Source organism: Procambarus clarkii, chromosome 22 (assembly GCF_040958095.1).
Source record: "Procambarus clarkii isolate CNS0578487 chromosome 22, FALCON_Pclarkii_2.0, whole genome shotgun sequence".
Classification (NCBI taxonomy): domain Eukaryota; kingdom Metazoa; phylum Arthropoda; class Malacostraca; order Decapoda; family Cambaridae; genus Procambarus; species Procambarus clarkii.
In genome coordinates, this window is record NC_091171.1 from 47,991,731 (window position 1) to 48,007,952 (window position 16,222).

Sequence of the window (16,222 nt, forward strand, 5' to 3'; positions counted from 1 at the left end):
TTCAAAGACTTCACAAATACACAACTGATTAGAACTTGCGTTTCCCTGATTTTATATCTACATTTGAGTGAGGTGGGAAGGGTGATGTGGCATTAACACAAGACAGAACACTAGGGGATATTAATAGGGTATTAAAAGTATCAACACAAGACAGAACAGAAACAATGGGTATTGAATAGAAGTGTTTGTAGAAAGCCTATTGGTCCATATTTCTTGATGCTTCTATATTGGAGCGGAGTCTTGAGGTGGGTAGAATATAGTTGTGCAATAATTGGCTGTTGATTGCTGGTGTTGACTTCTTGATGTGTAGTGCCTCGCAAACGTCAAGCCGCCTGCTATCGCTGTATCTATCGATGATTTCTGTGTTGTTTACTAGGATTTCTCTGGCGATGGTTTGGTTATGGGAAGAGATTATATGTTCCTTAATGGAGCCCTGTTGTTTATGCATCGTTAAACGCCTAGAAAGAGATGTTGTTGTCTTGCCTATATACTGGGTTTTTTGGAGCTTACAGTCCCCAAGTGGGCATTTGAAGGCATAGACGACGTTAGTCTCTTTTAAAGCTTTCTGTTTTGTGTCTGGAGAGTTTCTCATGAGTAGGCTGGCCGTTTTTCTGGTTTTATAGTAAATCGTCAGTTGTATCCTCTGATTTTTGTCTGTAGGGATAACATTTCTATTAACAATATCTTTCAGGACCCTTTCCTCTGTTTTATGAGCTGTGGAAAAGAAGTTCTTGTAAAATAGTCTAATAGGGGGTATAGGTGTTGTGTTAGTTGTCTCTTCGGAGGTTGCATGGCTTTTCACTTTCCTTCTTATGATGTCTTCGATGAAACCATTGGAGAAGCCGTTATTGACTAGGACCTGCCTTACCCTACAGAGTTCTTCGTCGACTTGCTTCCATTCTGAGCTGTGGCTGAGAGCACGGTCGACGTATGCGTTAACAACACTCCTCTTGTACCTGTCAGGGCAGTCGCTGTTGGCATTTAGGCACATTCCTATGTTTGTTTCCTTTGTGTAGACTGCAGTGTGGAAACCTCCGCCCTTTTCCATGACTGTTACATCTAGAAAAGGCAGCTTCCCATCCTTTTCCGTCTCGTAAGTGAAACGCAGCACGGAACTCTGCTCAAATGCCTCCTTCAGCTCCTGCAGATGTCTGACATCAGGTACCTGTGTAAAAATGTCGTCAACATACCTGCAGTATATGGCCGGTTTCAAGTTCATGTCGACTAAGACTTTTTGCTCGATGGTACCCATGTAGAAGTTTGCAAACAGGACACCTAGGGGAGAACCCATGGCGACCCCATCTACTTGCTTATACATGTGCCCATCCGGGCTCAAGAAGGGTGCCTCTTTAGTACAAGCTTGGAGTAGTTTCCTCAGAATACTTTCTGGCATGTCAAGAGGAGTACAGGCTGGATCACGATACACTCTGTCGGCTATCATTCCGATTGTCTCGTCCACAGGTACGTTGGTAAACAGCGATTCTACGTCCAACGAGGCTCTTATCCCTGTGGCCCGTGCGCCCCGTAGTAAGTCCACAAATTCCTTTGGAGACTTCAGGCTGAAGGCGCAAGGAACATAAGGAGTCAGCAGGCCGTTGAGTCGCTTCGCCAGTCTGTACGTGGGTGTGGGTATCTGGCTAATGATTGGCCGAAGTGGGTTTCCAGGCTTGTGCGTCTTGACATTTCCATACGCATATCCAGGTTTATATTCCCCAATGATCTTTGGCAGGTGGAGTCCGGATTTCTTGGCGTTCACAGTTTCGATCAGTTTGTTGACCTTTATATATATATATATTTATATATATTTATATATTCTGGTTAGCATTGTAAATGTGTGGCCACGTCTGTGGTAGAAAATAATAATAAAAACATTCGTAATTAATATTACCAGCGCAAGATTTTGCAAGATGCATCCAAGCAGCTTTAACAAATATCTTTATTACAAATCTTTTACAATTGATACCTGGTTGATGGGGTTCTGGGAGTTCTTCTACTCCCCAAGCCCGGCCCGAGGCCAGGCTTGACTTGTGAGAGTTTGGTCCACCAGGCTGTTGCTTGGAGCGGCCCGCAGGCCCACATACCCACCACAGCCCGGTTGGTCCGGCACTCCTTGGAGAATATGATCTAGTTTCCTCTTGAAGATGTCCACGGTTGTTCCGGCAATATTTCTTATACTCGCTGGGAGGACGTTGAACAGCCGCGGACCTCTGATGTTTATACAGTGTTCTCTGATTGTGCCTATGGCACCCCTGCTCTTCACTGGTTCTATTCTGCATTTTCTTCCATATCGTTCACTTCAGTTCCAATTAATGATCGAAAGAAAAATTAGGCGAGAATTTTGAGAGAAACGAGGAAAGTGAACATGGCCGGTTGACTGTTTCTACCAATAATGATGACCAAACCCACACGTGAGATGAAGAAACGGAGACGTTTCGGTCCATCAGACTTGATAATGGCCCGAGACGGTCCGAAACGTCGGTTTATCATCTTCTGATGTGTTCTTTGGTCATCATATCTTCAGCCCCGTTATTGTGACGCTGTCACGACCCTTGAGACTAAATAATGTTCTTCTCCCCACAGTGTAAAGAACAAATAAAAATCTGCCATGCCAATAGGTGTCTAGGGGTATAATTAATCACTGTATAAAAACGAGAGAACAATATATTTTGCTAAGGGTGACAACTTAACCATTAAATAATTAGTATTCAGAAATATTTATCAGCATGTAATACTATAGAATGCAAGTAATTATTTTAGACCTGAGCACTATCACCAGAATATGGAGTAAGCCATAAATACAATAAAATCGTCTATCCAGATAAATTAATATTTATATGGGCTTAAAATAACAAAAACCAAGAACTTAGCTTAAACACAACTGCACTCGACCGCAGCCGCCACTCTACTGCCCAGGACGGGGTCCGCAGGCTCATCGTCGACTAACCGTCTACCCAAACACCAATTAACGTTCGCATGAACATTGTGAACATTCTATTTACAAAGGTTAGCCCTAAACTCCAACATTATCAACTAAGAGTTGTAATTACCGGTCTCACATTCCTTGAAATATTACGGCTACCAAATATGGGAATAAATAAATATAAAACTATAGGCAATTGATTTGCCAACAATCGCCCTGGCCATTCCCAAATATTGTCAACCGCCCACACGGCTAATTTCACGTGACATCCACCACCAAAACAACCTTACACACACTACCCAGCTATCTATGTTATATATATATAATGTATATATATCTATATACACAAATCTTATACAACTGACAGCAATATTTACGTAGAGAAAACAATAACATAATACGAGGTTCGGGAGAATTGGCAGAATCGTCATAAGATTCGTGACAGACGCGTCACCTTTGAACAAAATATTTATATTGAACAATTATGGCTTCAATTTTTTTGTCTGCAATTTAATGTGAATCACACAATATATGGTAATTTGTATATGATAATTATCACTTAGTGGTCTGGTCGAGGACCGGGCCGCGGATATGCTAAGCCCCGAAACCATCTCAAGGTAGTGTTATTACTAACTAATGATGTTCCAATGGTGTTCTCGTAATTAACAACTATATCCAAATTCAATAATATGAAGGTATTAATGTTTTCAAAACCAGAAAACTAGAGATTAACAACACATTATCAGGAGGGATAAGCCCTACTTGTATATTTGTCACTATAAATCAATCACTCACTATACACACTCATACACAAGACCTTGCAGTGTATATGTACAGTAAGTTAGATGTTACCAATATCCGGCCAAGATCTGTCTGTTGTTATAGATTCAGCTACTCGGAACAAGTTCTAAGTAGCACGGGCTATGGTGAGCCCGTAGTGGACTTACACCTGGCACAGGAGCAGTGCTGTCTTGTGAAGATCTTGGCGGTGTGTGGCAGGTGGTGGGCGAGAGCCGCCCTGCTAACTGGTAATCTTGCTACCTCCTTCTGTCAGCTTCCTCATTACCTCATAACTACTCGCACTTTGTACCCGCTCAACGTGCCCATGCGGTCAACGTGCCCATGCGGTCAACGTGCCCATGCGGTCAACGTGCCCATGCGGTCAACGTGCCCATGCGGTCAACGTGCCCACATGGTGTACCAAAACAACATACCCGTATAACATATCTGCCCTACATACCTAAAGGCTCAAGGCATCAACATGGTGTACGCATATCCACATAACTAGTGACTGAGGTCCTTAAAGAGCTTAATGGTCCTTTCACAGAAAACGTGATATACACACTTAAGTATAAGTGAGCAGATAAAACAACTTCAACCTATACTTTATTAAAAAATAAACCGATGAAGTCCCCAATTTCCTGACCAACGTCCTGCCTTGTGCTCCTAACGCCTCCTATTACAATTATGAACCCCATCAGGATAATATATTATTATTAGCACCTTATCTTTCTAAAGTTAGAAAATAAAAAAATCATCGAATTTTCATGAAATATGATATTTTTTCACAACTCTTTGTCGTGGAAATATAAAATTTCCATTACGTTGTATATATGAGTTGAACTTTTTTTTAATTTAAGTCAAAACTAAAAAAAAAAAAAATTGATCAATCCTACCTTACCCTACCTAACCTAACCTACCCTACCTAACCTTACCTAACCTACTCTAACCTACTCTAACCTAATCCACCAAACCTACTCTACCTAATCTAACCTAACCCACCAAACCTACCCTACCTAACCTAACCTAACCTAACCTAACTAAGACAGTAATTCATGTTCTTAATATAATAATATTAATTGAAATAAACCAATTTTGGAAAGAAACATTAGAAAATAACTCTGCTTGTTAGGCAAATCGTTCTCCGCAAACTAAGGCAAGTAATGCAGTGTTGGCCATTAGGTACGACATGTATATACATATAAAATTTAATCAAGCACAAAGTTGATGCAGGCAGCCTGCCAGGTCGCCTCACCTCAGTGTATGACACATGGTCACATTAGTGACATTGTGAAGCACAAGGACGACCCGACACACCACGGGAACATTATCTAACACACTGCACAGTTACTAACTCAATAAGTCAACGGGCGCACGCTAGTCTGTCCCGCAAGAAGGGATTCGTGGCTGAGTGGACAGCGATCTGAGGTCGTAGTCGTGAGGGCCCGGATTCGGTCGCAGGCGGAGACGGAAACAAATATGGCAGTTTCTCTTACCCTGATCCTTCTGTTCACCTAGCAGTAAATAGGTACCTGGGAGTTAGACAGCTGCTGCAGGCTGCTTCCTGGGGATATATTCATCTAGTATTCACCTAGTTGTGCTTGCGGGGGTTGAGCTCTGCTCTTTCGGCCCGCCTCTCAACTGTCAATCAACTGTTACTAACTGCTATTTTTTTCTCGCCACGCACACACCCCAGGAAGCAGCCAGTAACAGCTGTCTAACTCCCATGTACCTATTTACTGCTAGGTAACAGGGGCATCAGGGGGAAAGACATCAGGGGCTCATTGTTTCGCGCCGGCGCCAGGAATCGAACCCCGGACCACAGGATTACGTGTCCAGCGTGCTGTTGTAACACTGTAAAAGTGTTTGGGTTAGTTTAATACATACATAGAGTACATGAGTCACAGACAAGGATCTGAGAGGCGCCAGTTGTCTGCCTGAGATCTCACACCTCAAACCGTTAATGACCTCAAGTGACCTGAGGTCAGATCATGAGAATTTCACCTTGCTTCCGCTAAGCTCTTAATTGTAGCCGGGTAGCCTTCAAACATGCCGACGTTTAAGGAGTGGCTTGGTAGTGCCGGAGGCTATCTACTTGTGGGCGGAGTTAGCTACTAGGTTCCCCAATAAATACTCGGAGAACTATCGAGCATAGAGCATTAACAGACAGAGCAGCAGACGAGCCAGGAGAGCAGAGAGAAGACAGCCCTATCAGGGAGGCTGTCGGCCGGCAGGGCGGGAGTCTCTGTCAACTACAGACCCCCCCCCCCCCCCCCCCTCTCTATCCAGCTATAGGCAGAGACACTTGGTGAGTTGAGCATTAAGGTGACTTGGTCGTGTTTACATATGTTGTGTGATGATCAGGGGCAGTCAAGTTGTAGGGTTCTCAGATTCTTGGAGGATGACTCACTTTAAATATTAAACTGGAACATTTTAATTGAATTGCTAAATTATGATACTTCATGGGAAATATAATTATGAATTTATTATTTAAATTGTGTTTAACTTTGTTCCCTAGAGATTTTGAGTTGAGGTGAGAAAGCCTCTGTGGTTACTGGGTTCATGATATAAATGAGTACATGTTTGGAGTTGATACATGGTACAGAGGGAACATACTAATAATGAACTCATGATAACATCCTTTGAGAATTTTGTGATACAGGCAAGTTCCATTCCTTGTCTTGTATGTAATGATCATGAATGGATGGTGGCAGCATTTCGTCTTCTACTATCTACTCTTCTACTTCTACTATCTACTCTTCTACTTCTACCTATCTACACCTCTCCCTCCACCCCTCTCTGAACTCTCACTTTCAACTAATGACCCTCCTCGCTCCTCCCACCTCTCTCCCTCTCACCCCAAACCCTCACTAATTACTTCACCATTCATTTCTTTCCTTTCGTTATCTCTTTTACGTTTGTGGCAATGATTCTGTATTCTAGAGTTCTCTCTAGAGTTTCGGGTAACTGATCAAGTTACGGCGCCTTGTAGTCTTAGCACCTAGGTAGTCAAATACCTAGGTTACAAGGTGTTGAACGAGAGAGGTTGCCTTAGGAACTCTGGAGGGTGCTCTAGAATAGTTAGCTAACTGGGGACGGGATAACGGACTAGAGAGAGCTGTTTCCCCCGGCCTCGTTAGTTAACTGGGGGGTGGAATAATGGACAAGATAGAGTTATTTCCCCCACCCCCCGTTACAATGTTGGCAGCGGTGTTGAACAATGTTGTAGGTAGTTGGTGTTCTTTTAACATTGTTCAGTCCCACGTGTCCTTTTGCCGCTCAGGCGCTATCAGGGAGATCTTGACAGGTGTTTTACTTTCGCGAGTTAGCGAACTTTTTTTCAGGTTAGGAGATGGTGATTCTCTGGTGTTGTGTTTAGTGATTTTGTGAGTTTTGTGTAGTTCAGGGAATGTTCACCAGAACTTGCGTGTGTAGTGATTCATGTTAGTAATAAGATTTGGCGATTTGGGAACTTAGCGGTGTTGGTAGTGCAGGTCAGCTGAGTGTGACAGGTGACCTCGCATGTCCCACGGGGACACCCAGCCACCGCTGGTCTCCAGGTCAGTGGGGAGTGGCAGGTGTAGTTCTTAAATAGATTTTAAGTAGTTTTTAGTGGTTCTGCTCAGATTATTGCGATCGACTGTTTTACTCCATTTGAACGCAATAACCCGAGGTGTACTGGTCTTGTACAGCATGCTAGGGGGAGCCTTAGTATGTCAGTAGACTTCACGTTGGGGACGCTCGACGTTAGATAGTCTGGTCACAGGGGTGACAACAGTTTGGGAGTTGTTGACCGGCGGAGAAGCTAGGAAAACACTCTGGGTCACGTAGGTGGCTGTAGGTTAAGGGTGGGAGTAACGGCGGTTTATGTACTTAAGATTAGGAAAGGTATAGTTAAGTTAGGCTAGTGTTTGTCTATTAGTGTTGATTTTTTTTTGTGACAAGTTAAAGGTAGTGATGACCTTATTCTCTCTTCTCTAACTTTCCTCTGTTACTGTCTTATGTTCCACCAAGTCAATATCATTCAGTGTTAATTGGATTATTTTAAAAATTTAAGTGTAGTTGTTGCCAGGAGGAGAGCGTTATGTTATGACTGTGTAACCCTATACAAACTACAGGGTCACACAACAAGATGGAACACGGGTATTGTCGCCTTTATGTTCATCCACAGGTGGGAGCCAGAAGAGAGGAGCGGCGCGACGCATATGCAGAAGAGAGAGACGGCTGCTGTGTACCACACTCAGGGGCGTTTATCACCACCACCACGACCAGCCCACTACCTGGAGGTCATGGCTCCACCACCACCACCACCCCAGGGGACCCCAAGATGCAGCCCTCTCGGTCGGTCAACATTGGTCTACCCAGTGGACCCCAGGTCGTTCTGCAGACGAACCCAGACGACCCAGTAAAGATGGAAGAGGAACAACGACTCCAGTCTGTCCCACCAACATCGGTCTACCCAGGACGGACCCCAATGGACCCCAGGTCGCTTGTCAAAGACCCATGGGAGGAGGAAGAGAGAAGAAAGAAGAGAGAAGAAAGAAGAGAGAAAAAAGAAGAGAGAAGAAAGAAGAAGATAAGACAAGCTGAGACACGATACCTAGTGTCCCTTGCTGGTGTCAGCATCATTGCATGGAGCGTAATTGCAAGACAGGATCGTTTGCCTTAACTGGCCGCCCCTCCTACAAGCATGTTGCTCTGTTGAGTGATTCTTCCTGTGTCATGCGGACTTGATGTGGCTGTCAGAAGCAGCTCTCTGAAGGAGGCGTGCTGGAGCAACAGGGAGGAAGAAGAGTAGGATGGGATTTCTACTGTTGGCAACTATATGAAGGTCTCGAAACTTGTAGTCCCTATAGCTGTGAAGAACCCCAATATACGTCTCTCATGGTGACTGACGTAGGGCCAATTACAGATCAGCTGGGACAACCGAATTCCACGGTCCTGTGCTCAGTTCAAGTAGTAACGGCTTTCGGGTTGACCAAGTGTTGTTGTGCGTTAACGACGGAGAAGCGACGGAGGCAGTTGTGTTGAAGAAATGTGGTACAGGATTATCTACAAGACCAAGCAGTGACGTCGCCCAGCCAGAGACAATGGACGTCTGTCTATATATTTCATTTTTTAGAGTAGGATGATGTATATTTGTTTAGCTAGGATGTATTTTTTTTTTCCTTAATAAAGTTGTCGCACACAGCTAGCTTGCTTTAGCAGTGTTGCAAAAACTTTATTTCGGGGAGAAGGGGAGATGTAACACTGTAAAAGTGTTTGGGTTAGTTTAATACATACATAGAGTACATGAGTCACAGACAAGGATCTGAGAGGCGCCAGTTGTCTGCCTGAGATCTCACACCTCAAACCGTTAATGACCTCAAGTGACCTGAGGTCAGATCATGAGAATTTCACCTTGCTTCCGCTAAGCTCTTAATTGTAGCCGGGTAGCCTTCAAACATGCCGACGTTTAAGGAGTGGCTTGGTAGTGCCGGAGGCTATCTACTTGTGGGCGGAGTTAGCTACTAGGTTCCCCAATAAATACTCGGAGAACTATCGAGCATAGAGCATTAACAGACAGAGCAGCAGACGAGCCAGGAGAGCAGAGAGAAGACAGCCCTATCAGGGAGGCTGTCGGCCGGCAGGGCGGGAGTCTCTGTCAACTACAGACCCCCCCCCCCTCTCTATCCAGCTATAGGCAGAGACACTTGGTGAGTTGAGCATTAAGGTGACTTGGTCGTGTTTACATATGTTGTGTGATGATCAGGGGCAGTCAAGTTGTAGGGTTCTCAGATTCTTGGAGGATGACTCACTTTAAATATTAAACTGGAACATTTTAATTGAATTGCTAAATTATGATACTTCATGGGAAATATAATTATGAATTTATTATTTAAATTGTGTTTAACTTTGTTCCCTAGAGATTTTGAGTTGAGGTGAGAAAGCCTCTGTGGTTACTGGGTTCATGATATAAATGAGTACATGTTTGGAGTTGATACATGGTACAGAGGGAACATACTAATAATGAACTCATGATAACATCCTTTGAGAATTTTGTGATACAGGCAAGTTCCATTCCTTGTCTTGTATGTAATGATCATGAATGGATGGTGGCAGCATTTCGTCTTCTACTATCTACTCTTCTACTTCTACTATCTACTCTTCTACTTCTACCTATCTACACCTCTCCCTCCACCCCTCTCTGAACTCTCACTTTCAACTAATGACCCTCCTCGCTCCTCCCACCTCTCTCCCTCTCACCCCAAACCCTCACTAATTACTTCACCATTCATTTCTTTCCTTTCGTTATCTCTTTTACGTTTGTGGCAATGATTCTGTATTCTAGAGTTCTCTCTAGAGTTTCGGGTAACTGATCAAGTTACGGCGCCTTGTAGTCTTAGCACCTAGGTAGTCAAATACCTAGGTTACAAGGTGTTGAACGAGAGAGGTTGCCTTAGGAACTCTGGAGGGTGCTCTAGAATAGTTAGCTAACTGGGGACGGGATAACGGACTAGAGAGAGCTGTTTCCCCCGGCCTCGTTAGTTAACTGGGGGGTGGAATAATGGACAAGATAGAGCTATTTCCCCCACCCCCCGTTACACTGTCCACTCAGCCACCTGCCTCCACAAGTATACTCACCTTGTTGTGCTTACGGGGATTGAGCTGTGGTTCTTTGGTCCTGCCTCTCAACTGTCAATCAACAGGTGTACAGGTTCCTGAGCCTACTGGGCTCTATCATATCTACATTTGAAACTGTGTATGGAGTCAGCCTCCACCACATCACTGTCTAATGTCTCCCATTTGTCAACCACTCTAACACTAAAAAAGTTCTTTCTAATATCTCTGTGGCTCATTTGGGCACTGAATGTGTGTTAGAAATATATGTTGTAGATATAATAAAGGAAAATATATGGGTTAGCAAGGCGGGGTCCAAGAGCTAATAGCTCGATTCTGCAGATACAAATAATAAATACAGTTTTTCTACTCAGAGCGGCATTTGGATCCCGCAGCGCTGCGTCCGACATGGTTCAAGGTATACGAGGTAAAAAGTGAGCCTCGGACGCCGCCACTTACAAACACACCCTCTATGAGTACCTTATTCTATTCAAATAATTTTTTTTTATTTCAAAGAATTTGAATCTCTGAATCTGCAAGTAACGCAGGAGTATTCAGAAAGGTGTAGAGGGATCCTTAACAACACATGAGTATTGTTACGGTGTAAATTCGGACCCAACAGGTGCATGATGACGAGATACCTGGTTGATGGGTTTCTGGGAGTTGTTCTACTCCCCAAGCCCGGCCCGAGGCCAGACTTGACTTGTGAGAGCTTGGTCCACCAGGCTGTTGCTTGGAGCGGCCCGCAGGCCCACATATCTACCACAGCCCGGTTGGTCCGGCACTTCTTGAAGAAAACTATCTAGTTTTGTCTCGAGACATCCACGTTTGTTCCGGCAATATTTCTTATACTTGCTGGGAGGACGTTGAACAACCGCGGACCTCTGATGTTTATACAGTGTTCTCTGATTGTGCCTATGGCACCTCTGCTCTTCACTGGTTCTATTCCGCATTTTCTTCCACATCGTTCACTCCAGTACGTTGTTATTTTACTGTGTAGATTTAGTAGCTCGCCCTCCAGTATTTTCCATGTTTATATTATTTGATATCTCTCTTCTCCATTTTAGTGAGTACATTTGGAGAGCTTTGAGACGATCCCAATAATTTACCTTCTCTGTATTCCCTCTATTTCAGCAATTTCTCCTGCTCTGAAGGGGGAAGTGAGTACTGAGGAGTACTCAAGACGGGACAATACAAGTGATTTGAACAGTAACATGAAACATTGTGATGGGATCCCTGGATTAATCCTGGAGGTGCTTCACCCACCTCCCGCCCCTCACAATTGGTGCTTGTAGCGCTCCTCACAAACATTATACCGCATGTGGAGATACATGTATACACGCTTTGGTACATGGAGATATGGTCACTACTACACCACACATGACTTGGTGTTCACTAACCTGCCGCTCCCCACCCCCCCTTTGCCCTTGACCTTCCTGGATGAGAGCCGCGAAGGGCATGAGGGGGGGGGGGGGAGGTAAAGCACAGGCACAGACTCGCGGTCAGATAAAGCAGTGTAAGTGTAATAATCAGTTGAGGCAAAAAAAAAAAGAACACAAGAAGGAGAATGCAGATAAGAACAATAAAGGGTCTAAGAAGAGAAGAGTGACAGTGAGGAGTGGGTGCTGGAGCAGGTGGTGGGGGAGGTGGGGGGGGGGGGGATGGACGTCTTGAAGCGCCTGGGGTGCCGGAAGACGACCATCTGGGGCCATGATCTCGCTCCTGGGCTACGAACGATCCCACTCCTCAGCTCCTAGCACGTCCACCGGCTCCTGGGACACATACATTACACAATCTGACGCTACGATTCCATTCCTTAGCTCCCAGCTCTCACACTGGTTCCTAGGATACACTACTCCACCTGCGGCCACGACTCCTCTCCAGGGCACGCACGACCACAATTTTCAGCTCCCAGCACGACCACTGGCTCCTAGGATACACTCCTCCATCTGGGGTCATAATCCCACTCCTAGGCCAGGCACGATCCTACCTACCTACTCCTCAGCCCCCAGCACTCCTACTGGCTCCTGTCAGAGTAGTTAACAGATGGAATGCATTAGGGAATGATGTGGTGGAGGTTGACTCTATACACAGTTTCATATGTAAACATGATAGAGCCTAATAGGCTCAGGAACCTGTATACATGTTGATTAAGAATTGAGAGGTGGGACTCAAGAGCCGAAGCTCAACCCCAACAAGGACATTTGAGTGCATGGGGGCGCCTAGCACACACCAGTCACTCCTGAGACTCCTGCTGGGGGCTGGGTCTCAGCAGTGACTGGCAGGTCTTAAGAGGCGCAACGTTCAAACATTCAGTAGTTTCTTATTTATTAATTTGGTGATACCGAAGCTTTAAGGAAAATTCTGTTGGAATTTTTGACTGATAACTACAGAAGCACCTGACTCCGGTCCTGGTAACCATGGCAACGCTTCTACAGTTCGAAATCAACGGATCATCATTCAAAAATTCAATCATTCCTCGGCAGTTAGACAGAGAATGTTGTGACTTGTATTGACTGAGGAGCCTTGAAGTGTGTGTGTTGGGTTAGTGGCATCTGTGAGTCAGCCAAACTCTGTTTACTCATGTTGACTTTACCTTGAGAAACAAGAATGTGTTGACGTCTTGTGTAATGACCTCAACAATTTCTTGCCATAAACTACTGTTTACACAAATTTCCCTTCAAGATAGACTTTCTCCTTTCAAATTATTAAACTAAAATTGTGATGTAGCTAAAAAAGAAAATGTGAAATAAATGAGACCAAGACCACACAATGGACCGAGTGGAGAGATATATATATAAACAAAATATTATTATTTTGTCACAAAATGTTGTTGCGAGGGACTGACGCCGAGGCCTGAAGCAGGCAGCAAGCGTAGACATATTTTCTGATCATTTTAAATACTTGACATCCTATAATTTAACTATTTTAAACGTGTGTGACGATTTCCGGACCGATGTTTGACACTACGACGTCACGGACACTTTACCGCCATGGTCCCAATAATATATTTACATATGCAGGTCATTTAACTTAAGACTCCCCCCCCCCACTCCCAGCAGCTAGGGGGGGGGGGACAAAAGAGGCCGCCGAGGAAGGTGCCGACACTGACACGCGGGGATCAACACCGTCCTACACTGCCACACCACACAGCCTTAACTACCCTCATTATCCACGTAACAAGCAGCCGTTGGCGGATAAGCCTTGTTCACACTTCCGTATGTGTGTGTTCTCACGGATGAGATAGGCGTAGGGGAGGGTGTGAGAAAATGAAGAAGGGGGGGCGGAGGGAGAGAGAGGATGGAATGAGGGGAGAAGTAGGGAAGGGGGGAGTAGGTGAGGGAATGAGAGGAAGGGGGAATAGGTGAGGGAATGAGGGGGAGGGAACAGGATGTTAGGGAGGTAGAGATGAGGTAATATGGGTGCCAAATACTAACTAACGCATCATGCTAGCACCAGTTAGACTCAAGAAGCGAGTGACGTGGTCCTAACGAGAATGACGGCATCAAGTAGAGCAGCGACGTCACTGAGTGAAGCAGGTAACCCCAGCAAACCATTTACAAGACCATAACTCCTGCAGTGCCAGCGGTGATGTCAAGTGAAGCTGATGACCTCACCACGAGAGGCGCTGCTTCACGACCCGGTCATCCCAGGTCTTCGGGGGTACAAGAAGCCAGAATCTAGCCACAGAAACCCCTTGTACTCTTGCACTCTTCAGGCGCAGGAGTACACCTGACCTTCCAGGACCAGCACTGTGTCTGTCGCGGGCACTATAGTTGCACTGTCGCGGGCACCAGCGTCCCACGCCAAGGAGAGAGAGTTCATCCGTCAGAGGAGTAGGTTGGTGTTCTTCGACGTATGGAGCTATAAGGATGACCAACAAGACATTGCAAGAACAATGAAGGTGAAGAAGGCTTGCTTGCAACAGCGACAACTTGGCGTAAAACTCTATAGTTTATGATGTCAATTCTCAGATCAAGACAGTGATCTGAGAATTCTGTGGAAATCTACAGTGACTATTCTCAGCAGCAATGTGGTGGTTTGAAAATTCGTTGACATCCTGGCGAAACAGTGAGTTGTGCACTGATACGATAGTGACTTTCCAGTGTTTAATCTCATGGACGTCATCTCAACTCTGAGAACTCTGGGACATGTTGGTGGCGAAGCAGTGAGGTGGGCCGCAGTGTAGCAACAGTGACTGTGAAACAGACAAGGAAGGTCTGGAAACAGACAATTCGATACAATGAAGCGAATTGTACCTAAAAGTAAAATTTAAACGATAAACTCCTGGGGCTCCTGGGACTCATAACACAGTAATGAAGTACTGTATATTACAGTACTTTAAAGCTACAGTGCTCCACAGTACTTCTAAACGGTCTTAACACACTATTAAGGAGAGGAACACCCAGGTGTGTGAGTGTATGAAGGGGGGGGGGGGGGGCGGGAACACCCAGGATCATAACACGGGTGGTAATGGGGGTAACCAGACCAGGCGCCCCCAGGCGACCTCTGGGGCTGACAGGTAACTCACAGCCTCACACGTGAGGAAGGGGAGGGAGGGGGGGGGGGAGAACGGGGGGAAAAGAAATATTGAGGGAGAAATGTAGGTGGGAAGGAAGTACTGAGGAAGAGAAGGGGTTACTGAGGAAGAACGGGAGACGCTGGGGAAGAGAGGTTGGCATTAAGGGAAGGAAGAAGGCATGGAAAGGTAATGTGCAACAGGTGTATGGGTGTCCATAACTACCCACCTTCATAACACTATCCTCCCCTCTCCCCTGCTAACACCCACGGTGGGAGATTAGGCTTATAAGCCCTTCTTGACCCTCCTTCACCTGTCCACCCTCCCGCCCACCTGATCCTGATGGAGGTAATCACCGCTGTAATATACCTTTAGACCCCACACACGGCCTGGCTGAGGGGCGTGGAGGTGCGTGAGGGGGGGAAGGGGTGAGGGGCGTGGAGGTGCGTGAGGGGGTGAGGGGGAAGAGGTGAGGTACTGTTGGGTTACAACCTACCTACTCTGACTTTCAAATTCTCGGTCGAACCTGGCCTTAAAGTTGAGGTTGGAGGTGGCTTCCACAACTTCCTCTGTCAGAACACGTTGGAATGTTAACATTCCACGTGTTAACTGCCCGTGCAGGGTGCCAGTACTTCCTTACGTCCCACCCATGCTCAGGGGCGCCTCCAGCTTCCATCTGTAGCGTCTTGTCCCGCTGGCTCTGTCTGAAGACAATGATCATGAGGGTTATGCATGGAGTCATGAGACAAACGCGTTTAATCATGAGGATGACAAATGGTAATGAAGGGAGGATGAGACATTATTTAAAGTCACTCACAGGAAGAATGACGCTGCCCAATAACCTCGACAACGTTAAAACTAATAACACATGAGGAGGTGTGGTCACCGCCCCTCCCGACCCATCTCCACCTCACAAGTGACCTCACACACACACCCTGGGAAAACATTCGCCACCGAAGACAACATTAACTCCAAAAAATCTATCACTTACGGGCTATTCACGCCCGTGCCACCTCCTGCTTGGCTTAATCTTCATCAATCAATCCCTCAATCTTACTGGAAAATAGCACACGCCGACGGCACCTCTCGCCGAGGCACAGGTGTGTGATGAGCTCGTCTCCTCTGGACCAAACCATCGCGCCAGCGGGAATCTGAAATAAATTCAGATCCTGAAATAAATTAAGAAATCAGCAGTGTGCCACATCAAATTAGATGTATGATAATTAATTATAGAATAATTAGGAGGTACAAACATTTTGCTCCAAGAGTGTAACACTAAACTGCAGGTTGTAATAAGTACTGTGTTGACCATTTTGCTGTGAAATGTAAAATAAAATTTGTGTACAATATAGACTTGTGAGCACCTTGAGGGACCTGAAGAAGAGAAGGCGGGGGGGAAGAAT

The 16,222-nt window shown here is 45.5% G+C and overlaps 1 protein-coding gene across 2 annotated transcripts in view; it reads right to left on the bottom strand.

Annotated features, from left to right (window-relative positions):
- Window positions 1–15,961, bottom strand: part of LOC123759324 (uncharacterized) — a 60,258-nt gene extending 44,297 nt beyond the window's left edge. The window contains exons 1-2 of one of the 2 annotated variants that reach the window (XM_069328991.1): window positions 15,811–15,961; window positions 15,346–15,523 (exon numbers count right to left, since the gene is read on the bottom strand). The gene's annotated coding sequence lies outside the window, so the exon portion shown is untranslated. Of the gene's footprint in view, window positions 1–15,315; window positions 15,524–15,810 lie in introns of both variants that reach the window. The other variant, XM_069328990.1, reaches the window with a different exon arrangement.
- Between the last annotated feature and the right edge of the window lie 261 nt (window positions 15,962–16,222).